The sequence below is a fragment of the Myxocyprinus asiaticus genome, chromosome 25 (assembly GCF_019703515.2).
Source record: "Myxocyprinus asiaticus isolate MX2 ecotype Aquarium Trade chromosome 25, UBuf_Myxa_2, whole genome shotgun sequence".
NCBI lineage: Eukaryota > Metazoa > Chordata > Actinopteri > Cypriniformes > Catostomidae > Myxocyprinus > Myxocyprinus asiaticus.
Window position 1 is genome coordinate 11,673,384 of NC_059368.1, and position 22,460 is coordinate 11,695,843.

The 22,460-nt window shown below is 38.3% G+C and overlaps 1 long non-coding RNA gene across 1 annotated transcript; it reads left to right on the forward strand.

The window, feature by feature from the left end:
* Positions 1-1,542: 1,542 nt before the first annotated feature.
* LOC127415942 (uncharacterized) lies at positions 1,543-19,721 on the forward strand. Its single transcript, XR_007893024.1, has 3 exons — positions 1,543-1,771; positions 1,911-1,960; positions 19,270-19,721. It is a non-coding gene; the product is annotated as an uncharacterized LOC127415942 (long non-coding RNA).
* Positions 19,722-22,460: the final 2,739 nt, after the last annotated feature.

The following is a 22,460-nucleotide window of genomic DNA, read 5'->3' on the forward strand; positions in this document are numbered from 1 at the left end:
GTTTATTTTCCACATGTTCTGATAGCTTCAATTACTTTGAATATTACCAAATAAAATAGTTAGTCAAATCATTTGCGGCATTTAAGTGCAATTTGCCCTGCCTCTGCATATTTAAAATGTCAAATAAGGTATAAAAACTGTGAAGATTTTACTGGTCTGACTGACCAATAATACACATAAAGAGCTCATAAATAACTCATGTAAACATTTAAAGTACAGTCACAGCACAAACACTTCCATTTCACACAAAGGTAAGCCATATATATATAACTTTAGCTATTGAACATATACATCTGCAAAACGCTTTACACACCTCCGTCATCAAATCAGAAAACATGGCATTTCATATTTCATGTCAATATAAAGATAACACGCTGAATGTGGTGTAGGGTCTAGCTTACTCTTTAACCTAGCTACTGTAACAATGAAAAAATGTTTTCACATTCACATGGAAATTCGGGATAAATTAAACGATAGATTAGATGAACATACCTCTCAAATAACAGCTTTCTTTTTGACCACAAATTGACATCGTCAACTCATTGGAAGTTGGAGGTAGACGCTAGCTCGTGTCAGCTTCGTGCTTCTGACCAACCATTATACTCCAGACCTGACACCCGCTGCCCGCGACCTGCGGCACCTGCCTGGCCACTCGCGGCCTGCCCCTCCCCCCACTGATCAAAGATCAGCTCACACAGCTTCAGTCCCACCACTACTATAATGATCAGAAATATAAAACTGACCCTGGGTCAGTGTGGCTCTAAATCAGCAAATCACCTGAGATGTCATCTTTGATTGACAGGTGTTTCTACTGGTTCTTCGTTCTTGTGTTGATGAACATGATGAACTACCAATCAGTTCTGGGGTGGCCACAGGGTGGCCAATGAGATTTCAGGGGTGGCCCAGGCCACCACAGGCCACCCCCTAAAATCGCCACTGATTCTTTTGAATGTCCATATACTAAAATAAAATATTTGATGCCATGAGTGTACCTTCATTTACTATTACTGTTATTTTGAATGGCCATGGAAAATGAAGCAATGTGATTACAATTTAAAAAAGTAGTCTGTTAATTTACCTGATGAACTTTCACCTTTTGCTGACCCTTATGCTTCGCAGAGCTAATGTGTGCTTCTAAATCACTTTATACTTTATACTTTATAATCACTATATACCTTTATTAGCAACTGACAATAAGTGCCAGCTTTACATGTCATACATTCTGCTTCCCACGGATCTCGACCTGGACAAAGGCATGCGAATTTTTTGTGCAAATCTTCTGTAAATTTGCACTTTCGTTTGGGCATTGTTTCCACTCAGCTGTCATTTGCTGCTACTGTTAAGCAACTGTTTGATGCCGAACACAACAGCGCTTTGCGCGTTTCGCGGAGAGATTGACAGGCAGGAATCTGGCCAATAGTTGCTGCAAGCGTCTTTGAATCGACCAATTGGTGTGCGAGAAGGCGGAACTTACAAAGAGGTGTTAAAGCAATGCAAATATGCGCGCGCACACAATAAAGTATTAGACCAGATGCACAGCATCATGCAACTAAAGCCGAATCCCGGACATTTTTGCAAATTTAGAAATCCCGGCCGGATGCTTTTTTAAGGTCTGTAATAGAGGACATGTCCGGGAAAAAGAGGACGTATGGTCACCCTAAATTCACCAAACTTCATTAAATATATGTGCAGTCTTTTTATCCGGTGCAGAGATAACTAGAAAGGGGTAATCCAATTCCCTAGAGGGGGAGAGAGTTATGTTATGGAAAATGTAAGCGATTTTACATATTCCAATTATAGTGTCTGTTGTATTTGATAACTGCACTGCTGTTTATACAAAATATGCCTGGTTACGAAGATGTTTAACGCCTTTTGTTTTGCCGATGTGGTACACCCCCTTTTCCGGTTAGTGATATGTTCCCCTGCGCTGCACTCCTCAGTCTGCAAGAAGCACTCTAAGGTAGGTGTCTCAGTTAATGAACAATTTAAAACAGATTCTTAAAGTACATTAAATGTATGTTACGGTGAGACCACGATAAGATACGACGGTGAAAGTGTTATCGATCCTGGTATGAGTAAAATGACATTCCTTTACGTTAAATGTGTAAACTTTTTATTGCTTTCAGTACTTATTTGTTGTATTGTTGTTTCAGGAACGGTGTAATATTGCAAATATCAGTTCACTGCCTGTGTTTATTGTTATAAGTAAGGAAAGGTCTGTTAAATGATTGTCAATCTGGATTTTATTTCGTTTGCTTCTTTAATCAATGTAACTGGTTAATTTGTTACTGCATGGAGTGAAGAGCGCGCCAATAAATGCCAATGCATTCTGGGTAATGTAGTTCGGTGTTTAAAAATAACATTCTATGGTTAGAAAAGGGAAAAAGTTACTGAACCTGTGAGTTTTTACTTTGTGATACTGTGGTTGCCTGCATATTAGAGAGATGGGACAATGTGCTAACTGAATAATGTATTCACAGATTGTGAAAAGGAAGATTGTAGTAACACTGTCCCATTTTATGATTGCAGGTATGGTTGGTGAATTTTATTTAATTTATTATTTCAATTTTTATAATTCATAAATTCTGTTAGTTAAATAAAATATGCCTTTGGGGTTGTTATGCATTTTATTGAATGGAACAATCTAATATAAAATAAAAATATAATACTTTGTAATGTACTGAGTCTGCAAGAAGCACTCCGAGGAGAGATTGTGAAAAGGAAGATTGTTGTAACACTGTCACATTTTATGATTGCAGTAAACACACAAAAAGGCACTGGTGGTGTTTGTCCTTATTTTGATCCTGTGGTGCGAGTAGACATCCGTTACACTTGGTGACTTCAGAATTATTAACGTGTATAATTTACAATAAAAATGAACTGTTTTGTGACTTGGAGATCTTTAAAGCTAAAGTGTGCAATTTCTGAGCAACTAATGTTACCAAACGGAATTGCAAACATAAAGACTGTTCTCAAACCGGTTTTCTAAAACACTCCTCATGTAAAATAGATAGTCCTGCCCTAAACTCGTGTCATAGGTTGAGTTAATGATGCTATGGATGGGATCCTCAAACAACCAGAGCAACGTTTTGAGAGTGCCCCAGAGCCACGATGTTTCAACCTTTTATTTGACTTTTTCATAATATATTAATTACAGTTGACTCTGCATACTGTATTAAGCTCGGATATGAGAAAGTATTTTAAATTCGCAATAATGTTTCTTCTTTAAATGATCTCATTTACAACCAAAATCAATATAAAAGACAATATATCATTCATGTTGTCTTCCTGTATAAGTTTTTGATTGGATGAAAATCAACTTCATGATCACAGTGTGGTGATGAGTAGATTACCTCTAATTCAAATCACCTTACCCATAACAACAAGTAGATTCCTAGGGGACATACAGAATGTTTAAATTGCCTTGCCTGACTCCTGAATGCACAGTCATTGGGGCAAAGTCAATATACAGTAATTTAATACATAACTACTGTGATCATTAGCATGCAGGAAATAAAAGGTGATTAAGCAGCTTACCAGAACAGAATCATACTCATCAGCTGCTGCTTATTTGTGCCAGATCCTTGAAATTAATCTAGCGAAAGTGAATCTACAAAAATATTCTGTATTCTGCAGGAAATATTGGTCAAGCAAATTTAATGAAAGATGGGGGCGTGGTCATGTGTCATTTGCAAGAGAGAGGGAGTGGTGTGGCTCTTCAAGCTGGTTGGCATGATTTCTAACAGCTGTTTCTCATTACAGTGATGGCAGAGAAAGCCCTTAAAAGCAGCCAAACATGGCAGAGAACAGAGAGAAAGAATGAGTGTGCAGCATTGGTGTCTGTTTATATTGAGTGGTTGATCTAGAGTATTGTGAAGTTTATTTTAAGAGTGTTGATTATTGAACTGATTGAAAGCAGTGCATACACTGCACACAAAGGCAATGAAAATAAAAGCCTTTCATGAAGCGTGTCACTGCTCCCTGTCTCCTTTCCACACCCGAACCCTGACGTTGTGTCACAAAGGGCTAAGTTGAAAGTTTTATTAAAGATACCATCAGCACTCATGGTCCACAAAACACTGAATAAATATTGATTCAAACTCCAAGAATTCACACAATCATTTAGACATCAAATCGACTTCATTTTGCCATATGTAGATATTTCTCCACCTCTAGAATGGCACGCAATTCATGTAGACTTTGAGCGTAAAGCAACACCTGCCCTCATACGTCTAAGCAAGTGGTGTGCTTTTCCTTTCGTGTTTGCCCAGAGACCTTTGCTATTGGTCAGACTGGACAATACAGTTTGTCATGGTTATTGATTTGAGAAAGATCAAGTCAGAGTATTGTTTAATTGAATTGATGGTGCTTTGCTAAGGCAAGAAAGAAGGGTGACAAATAACATTAATAAATGTATGCATTTATTTATTTATTTTTAAATAGGACAAGCCCTCCAATTTGTCCCTAACAAGCTTATTTTTTTTGTTTCAATAGAAAATAGGTTAACACAGAGCCTGCTCTTGTCAGGCCATAGTCTTTAATATTGTTTTTATTTAAATATATAAAAAAAAACCTTCACTGTTGTGTTGGGAAGATTTCAGAAAAATGAAAAGACTTCTTTACAAATCCCTATCTTATTTTGTCATCTATATTTATTATTATTTAATTTATTATTAAAGCAGTTTAAACTAACTGATAACAGGTGCCCCAGCTCTCCTACCACTTGCCAGTGGAAATGAAATTAGGCTTGGCTCCACAAATTTCAAAAGGCATGATTGTAAAACGGTGTTGTAATCCTAATAAATGTTACATTGGTTAGCGGTGGTTTCTAAGGTCTGATTGGACAGGAACTGATTCTAAGGGTCAATTACAGTCGTTGTGAAAGTGGTGCAAAGAAATGAATGTTTGCCTTTATTCTATTAGCTGTTGCCAAAGAATGAGAATGGTAGCTGTTATACTGGTCTGCCCATAAGATGCCCATTTAAATTCCTTTCCCTGAATAGTCCGTGTCCATGTTTGGAATTAATTTTCCATATGCTGTCCTCCAGGTCACTTCTGCTGTTCCCATGGTGATGGGAAGTTTCAAAGCTGCCAGCAAAACCAACAAAAAAATTTCAGCAGGTCTCCACATATGAAAATTAAGTTTCATGAGTAGACTGAAAACTTTGCAGAATGACTTGTGAATGTGATTTTTTATTTTATTGATTTATTGATTTATTCTTTTTTTTTTCTTTTTTTTTTTTTTGCATTTGTTGGTTGATATATGTTTTATATCCGCAATATATGATATATGATTTTTTTGTGGTTTTTAACGAAAAACATTTAATTTTTTTTTAGAATTAATGTGTATACCAAAAAGAAAAATACTAATTACTTTCTTTCCAGAAAAATATATTTTATCTTTGAAAATATATTTTAAAGGGATAGTTCACCCAAAAATGAAAATTCTCTCATCATTTACTTACCCTCATGCATTCTCAGATGTGTATGACTTTCTTCCTAGAAGAATATATCAGCTCTGTAGGTCCACACAATGCGTGATTGGTGATCAGACCTTTGTTGACCCAAAAATCACATAAAGGAAACATAGAAGTAATCCACGCACTGAGGCTCACACTGCATTCAAACGGGAGAGCCCACACTGTGATTTGAAGGGGTGGCGCAAAGTAAAGAGCCTTGCCGAACTGGAGTTTTTGATGTGCATATATGTTGCGGCGGGGGCATGGTCGTGCGTTTGTCTGAAGAGAGAGAGAGAGGGAGAGAGAAAGCGAGAAAGCAGTAAGGGTTCACACACCTGAGCGCTATAATGTCTAACACCTGTTTCTGGTTGCAGTAAGCACTGGGGAGAGCGATTAAAAAAGGACCACACCAGAGACGAGGATAGAGAGAGAGCGATCAGAGAGAAAAGACTGTTAAATTGTGACCTGATCTGATGAGTGTTGTGCTGAAAAGCCACTTTTTATTTTGTTTAATTAAAGTTCTACCTTTGAGTTGAAATCCCAAGTTTCCCATTTCCTCCTTTCCCACCCTACGAACCTCTTACACTGGTGCCGAAACATTCACTGCACATGCTGCTTTTCAGCAGACAAGTTCAAGAAAAGGCACACATAAACACATAGTTTATGCGTCTCTCTCTCTCCTCGTCTCTGGCTTGGTCCTTTTTTATCGCTCTCCCCAGTGCTTTCTGCAATCAGAAACAGGTGTTAGACATTATAGCGCTCAGGTGTGTGCACCCTTACCATTTCTCTCTCTCTCCAGAAGAACGCTCGACCACGCCCCACCCCGTCGTGGGAAGCTTAGTGGCAAGGCCTGAAGATTCTGCAGTTGCGGCACCAGTACAGCACATTTGCGCTGTTTTGCAGTGCTGTGGGAGGTTTAGTTGCACCGCCCGAAAAACGCCACCGTTGCGGCATATGGACAGTGCATTTGCCTCCATTCTCCTGGGCTGTGTATCCAGAATACATCAACTGCAACATGTATCTGTTAGAATCTAATGCCTTCCTCGCACACTACAGACTTCACGCTGTATTCTCAGTGCACTGACTGACTGCTTTGTGTAGGTGCATCAAATCCTTCCTTTCTGCTAGCTTACTGATAAATGTGCATCTCTTTCCCTAAGTCTTGTATATAGCATGTGGTCTGGGATCTGGGCATGCATGACACTGAGGGATGTTTAGAAACCTCTGAAGATTGGTGTCCTGAATGTCTCTCCAGTATCTATACCTCTGTGTTATGTTGAATCAGTCTTAGAAGTCTGCTCAGTGGGGTGGGGGTTTGAACAGAATTTAATTCACTCTCAGATCAATGGTAAGGTTGAGGTTTCTATCAGGATTTACCCAAGGCTTTTTTTCATGGGTATCGATCTATCCAACTTTAAAACATCCTCAGCTACTGGGAATTAGCACACTCAGTTAGATGTCATCATCACTGTCAAGATTTTTTGGAGAAATGCTAGAAAGTCCTTTTAATTATATTGCCTCATTTAAACATAAACGTGTTGAAAATTGTCAGTTAAAGCATTAAGGGGAGATAGGGAATTTAGGGGAGGCTGAACTGCACAAAAATAAAAAATAGAATAAAAAATCGATTTCTATGTTACTTTTTTTTTCTTCAGTAAAATATATAAACATCCTTAAACAAGGTCAATTTACTGGAGAAGCAAAATAATATAAGATATTATAGATGTGCACTTACAAACTGTAGTCTGGTTTTTTTATGGTGGTTTTGGAGCAATGGCTTCTTCCTTGCTGAGCAACCTTTCAGATTATGTCGATATAGGACTTGTTTTACTGTGGATATAGATACTTGTCTACCTGTTTCTACCATCTTCACAAGGTCCTATGCTGTTCTGGGATTGATTTGCACTTTTCGCACCAAACTACGTTCATCTCTAGGAGACAGAATGCATCTCCTTCTTTAACGATATGATGTCTGCGTGGTCCCATGGTGTTTATACTTGCATACGATTGTTTGTACAGATGAACGTTTGAACCTTCAGACATTTGGAAATTGCTGCCAAGGATGAACCAGACTTGTGGAGGTCCATAATTTCTTTCTGAGGTCTTGGCTGATTTCTTTTGATTTTCCCATGATTTCAAGCAAAGAGGCACTGAGTTTGAAGGTAGGCCTTAAAATACATCCACAGGTACACCTCCAATTCAGTACACCTCCTGTCAGAAGCTAATTGTCAAAAGGCTTGACATCATTTTCTGGAATTTTCCAAGCTGCTTAAAAGCACAGTTAACTTAGAGTATGTAAACTTCTGACCCACTGTAATTATTATATAGTCAATTAAAAGTGAAACAATCTGTCTGTAAACAATTGTTGGAAAAAATACTCCTGTTATGCACAAAGTAGATTTTCCAAAACTATAGTTTGCTAATATTAAATCTGTGGAGTGGTTAAAAAATTAGTTTTAATGACTTCAACCTAAGTGTATGTAAACTTCTGACTTGAACTGTAATCTCTCTCTCTCTCTCTCTCTCTCTCTCTCTCTCTCTCTCTCTCTCGCTCTCTATATATATATCTATATATACAGAACTGTGGAAAAGTCTTGTTTCACAAAAACATTTATCTTAAGATAGTTATTTATATCTTTAGCTTTCGTTTGTCAATAGGAAATATAAATTTTAGACTCACAAACATTACTTTTTTAAATATAATAGATTAGAATAGAAGAACAGGGAGCCCTACAACAGATAGCATGGCCCCCACAGACCCCCTACAGAACATCGAGTCAGTCTGGGTTTAAATGAAGAGATATAAGCAATTGAGACAGTCTAAACAGATAGAAGAACTGTGGCAAATTCTCCAAGAAGCTTGGAACTTCCTATCTGCCAACAAACAAGAAAAAATGTGTCCAGGAGTACCTAGGAGAATTGGTGCTGTTTTGAACTTTTCATGACATTAATTGATAAAATAAAACTATTTATGGCATTATTTTTGAAGACATCTGTGGCAGCGGGGGTGTGGTCAAGCGTCTCTCCGGAGAGAGAGAAAACGGTAAGGGCGCTTGCATCTGAGCTAGATTATGTCTAACACATGTCTCTAATTACAGTGAGCATGGGGAGAGTGGCATAAAAGAGCCACACCGCCAGGAGACGTGGAGAGAGAGAGACTGGGTCCCCAGATTTATGTGTGTGAAGTTAAGAGTTTATTATAGTTAAGTTGCAGAGACTGTTATTTTATCACGGAAAAAGTTATAATTGTAAAGTTGAGAGCAGTGTGGTCATTAAAGAAACCTAACCTGTGTGTAGAGCAACCTGCCTCCTGCCTCCTCCTTTCCACGGAACATTCACAACATCCTTACTATGCAAAATATTTCACCAGGGCCTAAAACTTTTGCACAGTACTGTATGTATGTATGTATGTATGTGTGTGTGTGGGTGTGTGGGTGTGTGTGTGTGTGTGTGTGTGTGTATATATATATATATATATATATATATATATATATATATATATATATACACACACACACACACACACACACACAGTATTGTTTAAGATGTGTAGAGAGCTTTACATATAAAGTTTCTTTTACATCAAAAGAATTGCCCAGGGCATACAAAAGACAAAATCATTAAGGCAAAACTTTCAGCAAAATGATCCATAATACCTTGGACAAATATCACAGACTGTGATAAATTGCAATAACGAATATTGCCATTGCAATAAGGGGGATATTTTTCCTGCCACTTCTCTATGGGTACAATTGTGAGCACAAGTATTACTGAGTAGTGCTTATGTACCATTTCAATGCATCAATACATGTCATCTTTTCCAACCTTTATTGAATAACTATTAATATAGAAATTCACTTAGAGTAGATACTGATGTATTATAAGAGTGGTTGCCACAGAGACTACATTAGTAAGCCTTTTCAGATCCATATGTTGCCAAGTGGAGAAATGTCATGACATTTAACTCGTCATAAATTGGACGTGGCCCCTTTATGAACCGGAGTTTTGAGACACCTGCTTTTTCGGCACTCTCTCATGTAGAGACGTGAGAACATACATTTTGCAAGAGAGCTCCCAGCTTTGTTCTTCTTTTGAGAATTCTTTGGGTAGATATCAAATTTTACACAAAGTACTTATAAATTGCATTAAATGAGTTGCGTACGGCATGCGAGGGTCGGACATGTGAACGGCAAGCTTTGCACACTTTGCTAGTTTTTAATACTTTTTGAGTCATAAACCAGTGAGATTCGATACACCCTGTTCCATAACTCTTCTATGAAGACAATATGTCAAAGAATACGAAAAACCTCGGGCTCTGGAGACATTAAAACACACTTACGTGATCAAGCTGACACCTTTGACAGGACTGCAGACCAGGGACTCAGTTTGGACGGTGCGGCGGGAGAGATTCAGCGTCAACTGTCGAGTATGTCGGCAATGCTGGCAAAGGTCGTTGCTGACTTGGAGGATCTTGCTGTAATACGTCGATCGATCACTGCCATGGAGATGAAGTTCTCTGAGTTGGTTACAAGAGTGTCGGATGTTGAGAAACGGATCGATTATCTGGAGTCTTCGGAGAGGGAATTAGCTGATAATCCGCTAGTGACCAAGGTGGACTTGGAACGCGTTTGGGAAAAGTTGGAAGATATGGAGAACTGTAATCGGTGAGACAACATCCGAATTGTTGGAATTCCTGAGAAAGAAGAAAGGAAAAGATATGGTGAAATTCCAAGATGAGCTCTTCCAGAGTCTGCTCGACATAACAGGCTATAAGCTGGAAATCCAACAAGCTCACAGGGTTCTGGCTCAGAGATCTGCAGAAGGAGACAGGTCCCGATCAATTCTGGCCACATTTCTGAGATCATCCAATAAAGATCTTGTGTTATGCGAGGCAAGGAGTAAAAGAACCATAACATTTTCTTGTTCCCAGACTTTGCGAATTTGACGAGAGAAACGTGATTGATTCAAGGAATGCAAGAAAGTCTTACATCAACGGAAGATCGCTTTTGCACTGATGTTCCCGGCCAAACTGAGAATAGATGCTAAGGATGGCTGCAAAATATTTATATGCCCACAGCAAGTGATGTCCTTTATAAAGTCAATGGAATGAGCAAGTTATTGTGTGATGCTCTTGATACAGCCGAGTGGACCTGACACACTGAACATTCACTTGATCGTCCGAGGAAACTGGGCTCCTTATTTGTTTCTTTTTGTGTTGGTTCTGCCTAGCAGCTGGAGTTTGTTTTGTGGAATAACACTCCTTCGGGCAGTTTGTGATTGTATCTGCACGTTTTTTGTGCTTATGCCTCATATTGGCTGGAGTTTGTTTTATAGATTATTTTCTGTTGTGCAATTCTGTCTCAGAAACTTTGTATAGAAACACCGGACTCGAGCAATCCGACAGCAAAGTTGTCATGGGGACTCTCGAGTTGTCAAGGCATACATGGACTGTTTGAGTTTAGAGGGATGGACACCAACTGGCACTGTCGTGCGCGGGGTTAATGCACATGCTTTTTTTTTTTTTTTTTTTTCTGGGGGAAGTTCAGGGTTTGTTTGTTGCTCTAATGTTGGAATGTGGTCTTTATAATTTTGTTTTTGAAACACAATCAATTTTTTTCTAAAATGTCAAAAGTTAATAGGAGCAGAATGTCTCTCTCCACGTGGAATGTGAATGGGATGGGGCCCTCCATAAAAAGAAGGAAGGTTATTTCTTTTCTTAAACGTAAAGTGTTTCTTTAAGGAATGCATCTTTCCCTGCAGGAAGCTGAAAAATTTGGGAAGATATGGGGTGGACATGTTTTCTTTAGTGCTGGCTCAAGTAAGAACAGGGGAGTCATTACATTGATAAGTAAACATCTACAATTCAAATGTTTCAAACAGATTAAAGATAAATTAGGAAAAGTCATTATTGTTTTAGCTGAAATTCAGGGGCAAAGGTTGATTTTGGCTAATATTTACGCACCTAACGCTGATGATCAGGACTTTTTTATAGATCTTGAAGGGATGTTGTAAGCCGCTGGCACCCCTCATGATATAATATTGGGAGGAGACTTTCATCTTTTGATGGACTCAGTCCTTGATTATAGTGAAGCAACAGTGTGTAAGCCCCCTAGAGTAACATTGATGCTTCACAGGATGTGCAAAAATCTTGGTCTTACAGATATTTGGAGACTTTTGAACCCATCTGGTAGGGACTATACATTTTTTTCATCAGTCCATAAGATTTATTCTAGAATAGATTTTTCTAAGTCCCTCATTTCATCTGTTGTTGATTGGTCAATTGGAAACATTTTAGTCTCAGATCACGCCCTGGTGAGTTTAGAGGTGTTGCCACATATGGCGAAAAAGAAATCATATAGTTGGCGCTTTAATATATCCCTTTTGTAAAATCCTGAATTCCAACAAATGCTAAAGGTTGAAATAAATGTCTATATGGAGACCAACTGGACCTCAGTATCCTCTGTGGGTGTGGCTTGGGAGGCACTTAGGGCAGTGTGGCAGCAGGGGCGTGGTCAAACATTTCTCCAGAGAGAGAGAAAGCGGTAAGGGCGCTTACACCTGAGCTATTATTATGTCTAACACCTGTCTCTAATTTCAGTGAGCACGGGGAGAGCGGCATAAAAGAGCCACACCGCCAGTAGACGCGGTGAGTGAGAGACTGGTGCAAGAAAGGCCACGACGTGTCATTCTGTTATATGAATTGGAAGTATTTAAGTAAATGTTTGCCTGTAAAACCGACGAGTGTGAACTGTAAGAGTCTGAGTGCAAGATTAAAACTCCTAACTGAACCAGGAAATCTGCTTCTCGCCTCCTCCTTTCCACTAAGTAGTGTTACAGGCAGTTCTTAGGGGTCGGATCAAACAGTATGCCTCATTCATCAAAAAATCCAAAGAAAGAGACCTTGTGGAATTGGAAAGAAATATTAAAAGTGCCGAGACAGAGCTGAAGCACCGAATGTCATCTGATGGCCTCAGAGTATTGAATTGATTGAAATACAGATATAATACTATTTTGTCACGGAAGGTGGAGTTTTGGCTATTCAGGGCAAGACAGTCGTATTTTGAGTTGGGGGACAAAGCAGGGAAGCCTTTGGCTAGATATTTAAAGCAGAGAGAGTCTTCTTCTACCATTCCCTCAGTGAAATCTGCTGGTGGTGAAATATTTACCTCAGCCATTGATATTAATAATGCTTTTGAAGTATTCTATCTCGATCTCTATAGTTCCACATCTTCGTCTACTGATGAAGACATTAGAAACTTTGTGAAACCATTAGAATTCCCTAAATTGACGAATGAGCAAAACAATTCTCTTGATTCTGAGATAACCTTAGAGGAGATTGGTGAGGTAATTAAGGCCTTGCCTACAGGCAAGTCTCCGGGGCCAGATGGTTTTGCCGCTGAATGTTTTAGATCTTATGCTACAAAATTGGCTCCATTTTTGTTAGAAGTTTATACAGAATCATTAAAGAATGGAAAGCTTCCACCAACCATGACACAAGCCTGGATCAGTCTGATTCTTAAAAAGGACAAAGATCCAAACGAGAGTAAGTGTTACTGTCCAATTTCCCTGATCCAGCTAGACATAAAAATATTGTCAAAAATTCTGGCTAACTGATTAAGTTATGACATCTCTTATATATATATATAGATCAGGTGGGGTTTATTCGGGGCCGCAGCTCTTCTGATAACATTAGGCATTTCATCAATATTATATGGTCAGTGGCGAATGATCAGACTCCAGTCGCAGCCATCTCACTTGACGGCGAAATGGTGTTTGATATGGTAGAATGGGATTATCTTTTTAAGATTTTGGAAATATACTGGTTCGAGAATACTTTTATTGGATGAATTAAGTTACTTTATAGACACCCGGTAGCGGCGGTACAAACAAATGGATTCATTTCAGATTATTTTACTCTGGATAGGGGCACCCGGCAGGGTTGCCCTCTCTCCCCATTATTGTTCTGCCTTGTCCTGGAACCATTAGCAGCCACGATAAGAAGGGAAGATGATTTTCCAGGGGTGGTGGCTGGAGGTATGGCGCATAAGCTTTTACTTTATGCAGATTATATTTTATTATTCATCTCTGACCCCATTAGATCTATGCCTTGCCTCCATAGAATTATTAATTCCTTTTCTAAGTTCTCGGGATACAGGTTCATTTGGTCTAAATCCAAAGCTTTGGCTCTGACAGCGTACTGCCCAGTAACGGCTTTCCAGCGGGCACCTTCCAGTGGCCCACACAGGGCATTAAATATTTGGGCATTTTATTCCCAGCAAATTTGTCTGATTTAGTTAGAGTTAATTTTGACCCCTTAATAAAAAGGTTTTAGAGCAATGTAGGCAGGTGGGCTTCATTACATTTATCTATGATTGGGAAGGTTAATGTTATTAAAATGAACTGTATTCCAAAATTTAACTACCTGTTACAATCTCTCCCTGTTGAAGTCCCCCTCTCTTATTTCAAGCAATTTGATAGCATAGTGAAGTCCTTCATTTGGAATGGTAAGTGTCCTAGATTGCATTTTAATAACAGTAAGTTATTAAAGTTAGTACGTATGTTACATAGGCAGATTGACAATGTTGGGCTAGGCCTACCCAAGATTTGTTTTAGTGTTATGCATTCGGTCTCAGACATTTGGCTCATTAGTCACTTCCACCTGAAAGAGCCCCTCCCTGGTTTTGTATTGAACAGGAAAATCTTGCCCCTATTTTGCAATAACTTTTCTATTGCAAAGACTTTCTATCAAACTAATCTGAGAAGTTAAGTTACACCCCATTATCTTGCATTTGCACTCGGTAAGGACAAAAGTGTCCAGTGTGTTTAATTCGTACATTTATTTAAATGTTGCCTCAAGCATATGGCTGAACCCTAAATTATGTATTAATAAGTCCCCTTTCTGCTGGTCATAGTGGATTGTGAGGGGATTTACTACACTCAGTGACCTGTATGAGAGTGGAGTGTTGTGATCTTTTGAAAATTTGGTTCAACATTTTGGGATTCCCAGATCTCAGTTCTATAGGTATATACAGCTGCACCACCTGCTCTGTATTGTTTTTGGGAGTAGCACACACCCACCTGGGAGAGATGATTACTGCTTTTGGAAAAGGCCATGAGGCATCAGTGTATTACTCACTGCTAATTCAGAGTCTGGGGGACAGAGCTTTAATTGCTCTCAAGAGATTATGGGAGAAATATTAAAATTTGGTATTGGAGGAGGGAGTGTGGGCTAGGATTCTAAAAAATGTCAAGTCTGCATCTAGAGACTTAAAGACACACCCACCTGCTGGTGATGCCAATCAGAAGATGGAGACACGACCCATGTCTTTTGAAGCCTCATTAAAAAAAAAAAGGGGGTCGAAAGTCGGGCGGAGCGCCATCATTTCCGGAGTGGTGTGCAGAGATGGGGAAGGTGGCAACTTTCGAGGAGGTGGCAAGTAGAAGGCTGGGGTTTGGGGACTTGTTTGTTAGGAAATGGGATAATTATTTAGAGTTTTTGGGGTACTCTCGGGGAGGGGATGGGGAGAGAGAAGTTTAGTTTAATTATGTATGTTTATTATATTTAATAAATATATTTTTTCTTTTGTGTGTGTGTGTGTGTGTTTATTGTAAGGATGGCACCAGAATGTCTATGCCCAAAAGGCGCAATTTCAGGTAAAAGTCGAAGACATTTGAGTTTATTCTGATTTACTCAGAAATTATTGTCCTTAGTAGATTACGTTAAATCCATGTTTCCGCAAATCTACAACCAGGTTAGTAGCGGACTAAAGCTCAGTTCTAAGTGGAGCATGGGGCACACCGACTGAGACTTTAGAGCTCCGACTAACAAATTGGCATTAGTTCTAGTGTACTTCAAGTGTACAGGCTCGTTATGGAATTTCCATTTAGGACAACATAAAGTTGTCGACCAAGCCTAAATAGGGTGAAGTCTAAACCTCTGGTTATTGTAATATTTTCTAGCTAAGTGTACATAGGAAACTATGGCATGATTATATAAATCTATTTTAACTTATGTATTGTTGGTCTATCTTTGTAAATTTAGTGGTCATGACCTCTGGGTAGAAATAATGTTATAGTGTTTACTATCTAAGGGGACTAAACAAAATACTTTTAGATAAAAGGGCAAGCGTGAGCAGCCATCTAATTAGTATTTAGTAAATTACTGTTTTAATAACCAGTACTGGTGTATTTGTGACCGTGAGATCCGTGTACACGGCCGGCGCGAGACTCTCTAAGTGACAGGAATCCGAATGAACGAGTACAATATAGAGTTAAACATGATGATCAAATGTTAAATTAAATTTAATAATAATAATTAAGATTGGAACATTAATATATCCTTGGAAACTTTTATAATTGGAGTTAAATAAAATAAACGGGGATCATAAAACGAAAATTATAGTTATTTAATTGGAACGAAATAACTTAAACTTAATGTGCATGATAAGACAGAATGCGCAGGAGACCTTCAGCCACGCCATTGGTTACTGTCCTTGGGCCACTGGTTGGCCTCCCCCTTACAGTATTATTATTTGACCACAGGGGTGTTTGCTGGGGGTCAGGGTGGGGTTGTTGATTGGGGAGGGATATTAGTGGGGGTTAAATGTTAAATGTTGATTCCTCCTCACTTGTAAACAGTGCTGCTCTTCTGGTTGTAATGCACGTGCCTCAGTTCTCGTGTGTTTTAAATACCAATGCGATTATGTCATGCGGGTACCGCTGCAGACCGGAAGCATGATTTAGAGTAAAAAAAAAGGTGCTTAAATATTTATCTTTTTCACACCAAATGCGATCGTGTTGCTTTAGAAGACCTTAATTTAACAGCTGGTGTCGTATGCTGACTGTCTGTGATTTTTGGAGCTTCAAAAGAGAAATCTCCATTCACTTTAAGGACCTACTGAGCTAATATATACACTATATTGCCAAAAGTATTCGCTCATCTGCCTTTAGACGCATATGAACTTAAGTGACATCCCATTCTTAATCCATAGGGTTTAATATGACATCGGCCCACCCTTTGCAGCTATAACAGCTTCAACTCTTCTGGGAAGGCTTTCCACAAGGTTTAGGAGTGTGTTTATGGGAATTTTTGACCATTCTTCCAGAAGCACATTTGTGAGGTCAGACACTGATGTTGGACGAGAAGGCCTGGCTCGTAGTCTTCGCTCTAATTCATCCCAAAGGTGCTCTATCGGGTTGAGGTCAGGACTCTGTGCAGGCCAGTCAAGTTCTTCCACACCAAACTCGCTCATCCATGTCTTTATGGACCTTGCTTTGTGCACTGGTGTGCAGTCATGTTGGAACAGGAAGGGGCCATCCCCAAACTGTTCCCACAATGTTGGGAGCATGGAATTGTCCAAAATCTCTTGGTATGCTGAAGCATTCAGAGTTCCTTTCACTGGAACTAAGGGGCCAAGCCCAGCTCCTGAAAAACAACCCCACACCATAATCCCCCTCCACCAAACTTCACAGTTGGCACAATGCAGTCAGACAAGTACCGTTCTCCTGGCAACTGCCAAACCCAGACTCGTCCATCAGATTGCCAGATGGAGAAGCGTGATTCGTCACTCCAGAGAACGCGTCTCCACTGCTCTAGAGTCCAGTGGCGGCGTGCTTTACACCACTGCATCCGACGCTTTGCATTGCACTTGGTGATGTATGGCTTGGATGCAGCTGCTTGGCCATGGAAACCCATTCCATGAAGCTCTCTACGCACTGTTCTTGAGCTAATCTGAAGGCCACATGAACTTTGGAGGTCTGTAGCGATTGACTCTGCAGAAAGTTGGCGACCTCTGCGCACTATGCGCCTCAGCATCCGCTGACCACGCTCTGTCATTTTACGTGGCCTACCACTTCGTGGCTGAGTTGCTGTCATTCCCAATCGCTTCCACTTTGTTATAATACCACTGACAGTTGACTGGAATATTTAGTAGCGAGGAAATTTCACGACTGGACTTGTTGCACAAGTGGCATCCTATCACAGTACCACGCTGGAATTCACTGAGCTCCTGAGAGCGGCCCATTCTTTCACAAATGTTTGTAGAAGCAGTCTGCATGCCTAGGTGCTTCATTTTATACACCTATGGCCATGGAAGTGATTGGAACACCTAAATTCAATTATTTGGATGGGTGAGCGAATACTTTTAGCAATATAGTGTATATATATTTACAACCCACTGGCTACACATAAAAAGGGATGATCCAAAGCTTGCTAATTCAATAATTTTATATATATATATATATATTTTTTTAAATCTTTAATCATTTTTGATAATTCAACTTCAAATGCTTTCTTTTACTAACAATAGATTGTGTCTGTGTATGTCATGTACCTCAAAATTACTTAAATGCACACCACTGAATGCAGTATGTTCATGTGGCCTGCATGAAAACTGGAAAAAAAACAAAAAAACATTTTGTCATAATTTACCTTAATGTTGTTTCAAACCCAAATTACTTTCGTTCTTCCACAGAACACAAAAGGAATCATGCTGCTCTTTTCCATCATCTGCAATGAATGGATAAGATTTGAGAGCTACAGTGGAGGGAAAGATTGTCTGGTTTCTCACATAAAGCTATGATGTTGCTTCAGAAAAATATTAATATAAGTCGTTTGAACAGTGGGGGGTTACAGTGTGAAGAATTTACATGTTTCCACTGATCATGGTATAAATATTGATTGAAGCTTGCCATCCCCAGGTCACTGTATGCTTTCATTGTATGGATATAATATGAAAATATTTCCCTTTTGTGTCACATGGAAGAAAGTCACATGAGTTCGAAACATCATGAAGTTGAGTAAATGCCAAAATAATTTTCATTTTTGGGAACACTTCTTTTCAAAATCCCCACCCTGTCCTAGTTTCAGTGTTTGACAGTGAAATAAACAAATAAGTAGCCTAAATAAAAAGGTATTAACTAGGGCTGTTGATTTAACATGTTAATTCAGTGCGATTAATTATATTAATAATAATTCAGTGTGTAAAAAAAAAAGAAAAGAAAAAAAGAATGCCATTAATCATGCTGCTGGACATTACTATGGAATATTCCTACCATCGGAACAATTCAAGCTTAAAGTACCACCTGTTTTCAGCAGGGGGCAGTAGGCGAAACTCCAGCTGAACAGGCAACGTATGGTTAAACAGGCAACAAACTTCATGCTTGCTTGACCCCAGCGACAGCACAAGATTAGAATGCGATCTTCCATTCAAAAGCAACTGGACGGAGCGCAATTCCGAATGCTAGAATCTTGAGATGTGTTTTTCTGAGTTTCAAATTATGTTTAACTTGTCAGAGTGACCTAAAAATGCTGTGTTTATGATGCGACACAATCAAAGTGAGAAGCTCCAGTTGCGTCTGTCTGACACATGAGTTCACTGAAGCGTCCTTAGACAAATCCTTATAATGAATGTATCTCAGACAGCTTGATAAATTCAATTGCAAAATGGATTGCTGTGGACTGTAGGCCAATGATAGCGTATGTTCAATAATGTGGAAATAATCAATATATTGCCTTCTAAAGCCACTTTTTGTGTTGCTTTATCAAAGCTTGCTTCATCTGCCACAATAATGGAATGCATTTTAATTATTTGAGTTATATTTATAATACTGTACATATTCTATTTATAATTATTTAAATGTAATTATTTAATCATATATTTAAATATTGTTACATTTATATGTGCAATTAAATGCGATTAATTTGATTTATTAATCGGCATGTCATGTTATTAATTCAATTAAAAACTGAAATCGATAGACTGCCCAGGCAATAACGTGTTGCGCAATGTTGTGCATTGTACTTTTTCAGGAAAATCTGAAGCATAGCAGAGTTTTCCAGGAGTAGTCAGTTACAGAGGTGAAGGGCCAGGGATGTCTTCTGAGTCTCTCCACATGTCTTCACTATCTTTCCACTATTCATAAACCAGAAATACTATGATAATATAGCTGAGAAAACAGCTTTTGTTGACATAATTTTTCAATGTCATTGATGCCTAAACAATGCTGTGCATCTTATGCTTACAGTAATAACTATTTCTATGTGCAGCATCTCAGAAAAATTGGAGTGCTTGGAAGTAAAGAAATCTTCACTATAAAGTAATTGCCATTAATTCATTGCCCTGTCTTATCTCTATCAACAGGCAGATACCTACTGGCCACATGCACATAAACACAATCAGTTTTTCATGAGCTCATGACCTAAATAGTAATGTGACACAACAAATAACCATTTAACCAGATGCAATGTTCAAACCCCAAATCTGGTTGCATATATGAATTAATTAAAGCATTGCAAATGAAGCTTCAACTGTATCTTCTGTTACACATTAAAATGCAAATAACTTCTTATCCTCTTATGTATGCAAAAATGTAAATAAAATGAATATCTGTCAGCTTATAATTTTAATTTTGTTTTCAAATTCAGGTGAAAACTGAATGTTGGCTCGAATCACACTATGTTTCTAGTATTTATTTGCAAAAGGACAAGGGTGAAATAAGGTGATGACACATTTAGATTGTAATGTGTTACATGATATGGCCTGCTTCCAGCATTAAGAAAAATAAACAAATCAACAAATTATGTTATTACAATTTTCCTAAGTTTATACTCTAACCAAAACCTAACCATGATTTTAATAGGAAAATAACTTTTGTGGGCCACTGAAGTGCTAGCTAAAATTGTATGCCTATATGTTTGTTGATTACTTGGTCTCTATAGGATCAAAAGTCATATTAAAAGTCAAACCCTTTTCATATGAGGTAAATGGTTCGATACGTTAAGATTTCACCATATCCTATGAATTAATTAGTTGTCATGAGACAATGTTGGACATGATGTGTTTAAAGGAGACATAGTCACAAGTGTAAATTATATTTTGATTGGAAAACCAATGTTGTATGTGGCTGTCAAAACAGCTTTACACTTAAATAACCTTTTTTTGCCCAAACTATTGGAGAGCCTATGGGTAAGACCATATGGGTCTCCACTAAATATTGAAACTTGGGAAGTGACAGTGGCACTTGTGAGAACTGTGTACACAGGTAGGGATTAGTGGATTCACTCATGCACATTAAAATGGAATGCAACTGACATCTTGTAAGGTCATTTCTAGTGTGCTGTGAAAAAGAACAACCTGTATACATTAAACATGAGCTCTGAGGAGAACTCAGCTGCACAACAATATCTACAACAGGAAACGGCTCGTACTGACACTGTTGCTAGAAGTATATCTCTCTAGTTCCAATGTATTGATCATATCCTGCTTCCCAAATGTACTTTCACTTCCAATCATATCTCAAAAAATTAAAGGGAACACACAAAAATACTTGTATTAAATATTCAGGAACTAACTCAACAGCAGAAGTTGCTTGAGATCCGTATGTACTGTGACCAACATGTTTAAGTGTACCCTTTTTGTTTGCCTAAGGTATGCTTTCTGAAGTAAAATATAGCATCAACATAGTGGCAAAAATGTGAAATCAAAAGCTATAAATGAAAGTGACAGGATGAAAAGGATATATTTTTGTATAAACACACTTAAGATACAGAAAGATCTTTTAGCAGGAACTATTCTAGCCTCTATTCTATGCAATGAGGGAATCTGTGCTGCTGTCATTAAACAAAATTATTAGTCTGAAAAGTACTGCATCTGTCAAGCAGTGAGGTTAGTTTGAATATTTAAATCAAGCTGCTAGGTATATTGTTTTTTTTTTTTACCAATGGACATCTTGTAATGAGAAATAGAGAATGGAATATTCAGCATAGTCTTGCATAAACTTAAAAGAACTAAATGTTATGCAAAGCTCACTCAGGCATTTAGAGCCATTCTAATGAATATATCACAGATAAGCAATTTACTGATTTGAAATTATTTCAACCCAGTGTTCATTCTTATTTATTGGATGCCATTAGTACTTGGTTCAGAGCACGGAGAAAGGCCAATGCTTCCCAGACACAAAGTCTAAAATTACTTGCCAAAATTAATATGTTGCAACTTTAGTGTCATCTAACAACTTTTACCACAAGATTTCTTATCAGTTCATCTTCTTCTTGTTTTTTTCTGCAGAATTCAATATAGTGACACACGTGTAGTGTTGGAAAACGAGAACTGATTCTTGTTCAGAACTGGCTCCACTTTTTGAAAAATACAGGAACCAAATGATTTTCATGACTTACGGTTCCATTGGTAGGTGCTGCAAAAAGTTAATTTTGGACCTTGCCTAGACACCAGCAAAAAAACAAAAAAAAACTAAAAAAAAACTAAAACAAAAAAAAGTTTCTACCAAACATTTCTATAAACCTACTCAAAAGCAGTGACATCTTTCCGTATAATGAATATGTTGTTTTGTTCTGTAAAGATCATATTTAAAATTAATTAATGAAAAAAGTAATGCAGGCCAAAACTGTTATATTAGATCAAACCGTATAGAATTGAATGGAGTGAAATGCATCTAACATCTTTATCGGGTGTCATGTAAATATGGAAAGCTTCAACACAGTCAATTTGAAGGAAATTCAGACACAAATTTGAAAGGAAATTAACTTCACAGTGGATCATGACATAAAATGATTACACTTCACAGGGTGTTTGGAGCAGTGGTTCATATATTTTCACCCTGTAGAGGCACTTGTGAAAACATGCACACACACACACACACACACACACAAAAAGACTCCAGCAAGACATCCTAGGGTGTGTTTATCAGACTCCAGTGACACATGGTATGTGGGACAAGTTAGTGTGTTATATATTGGCCAACTGGCAAATACAAACTCATTAAGCAGTTCAGCTCACTTCCGACAAAACACTAATGAATGTGTTTATAATAATTAAACAAACAACCTCAAGACACCAAAGTGCAATGATCACTTGTGGAGCTCTAACTATTAACAAGTAGTATTAACAAATGTTTTCATCCTTTGGTTGCAATGCATTACCTTTTTCTATACTTGAGGCAATCCTCATAAATGTTTTGTCTGAAAGCACAGCCTAATATCTA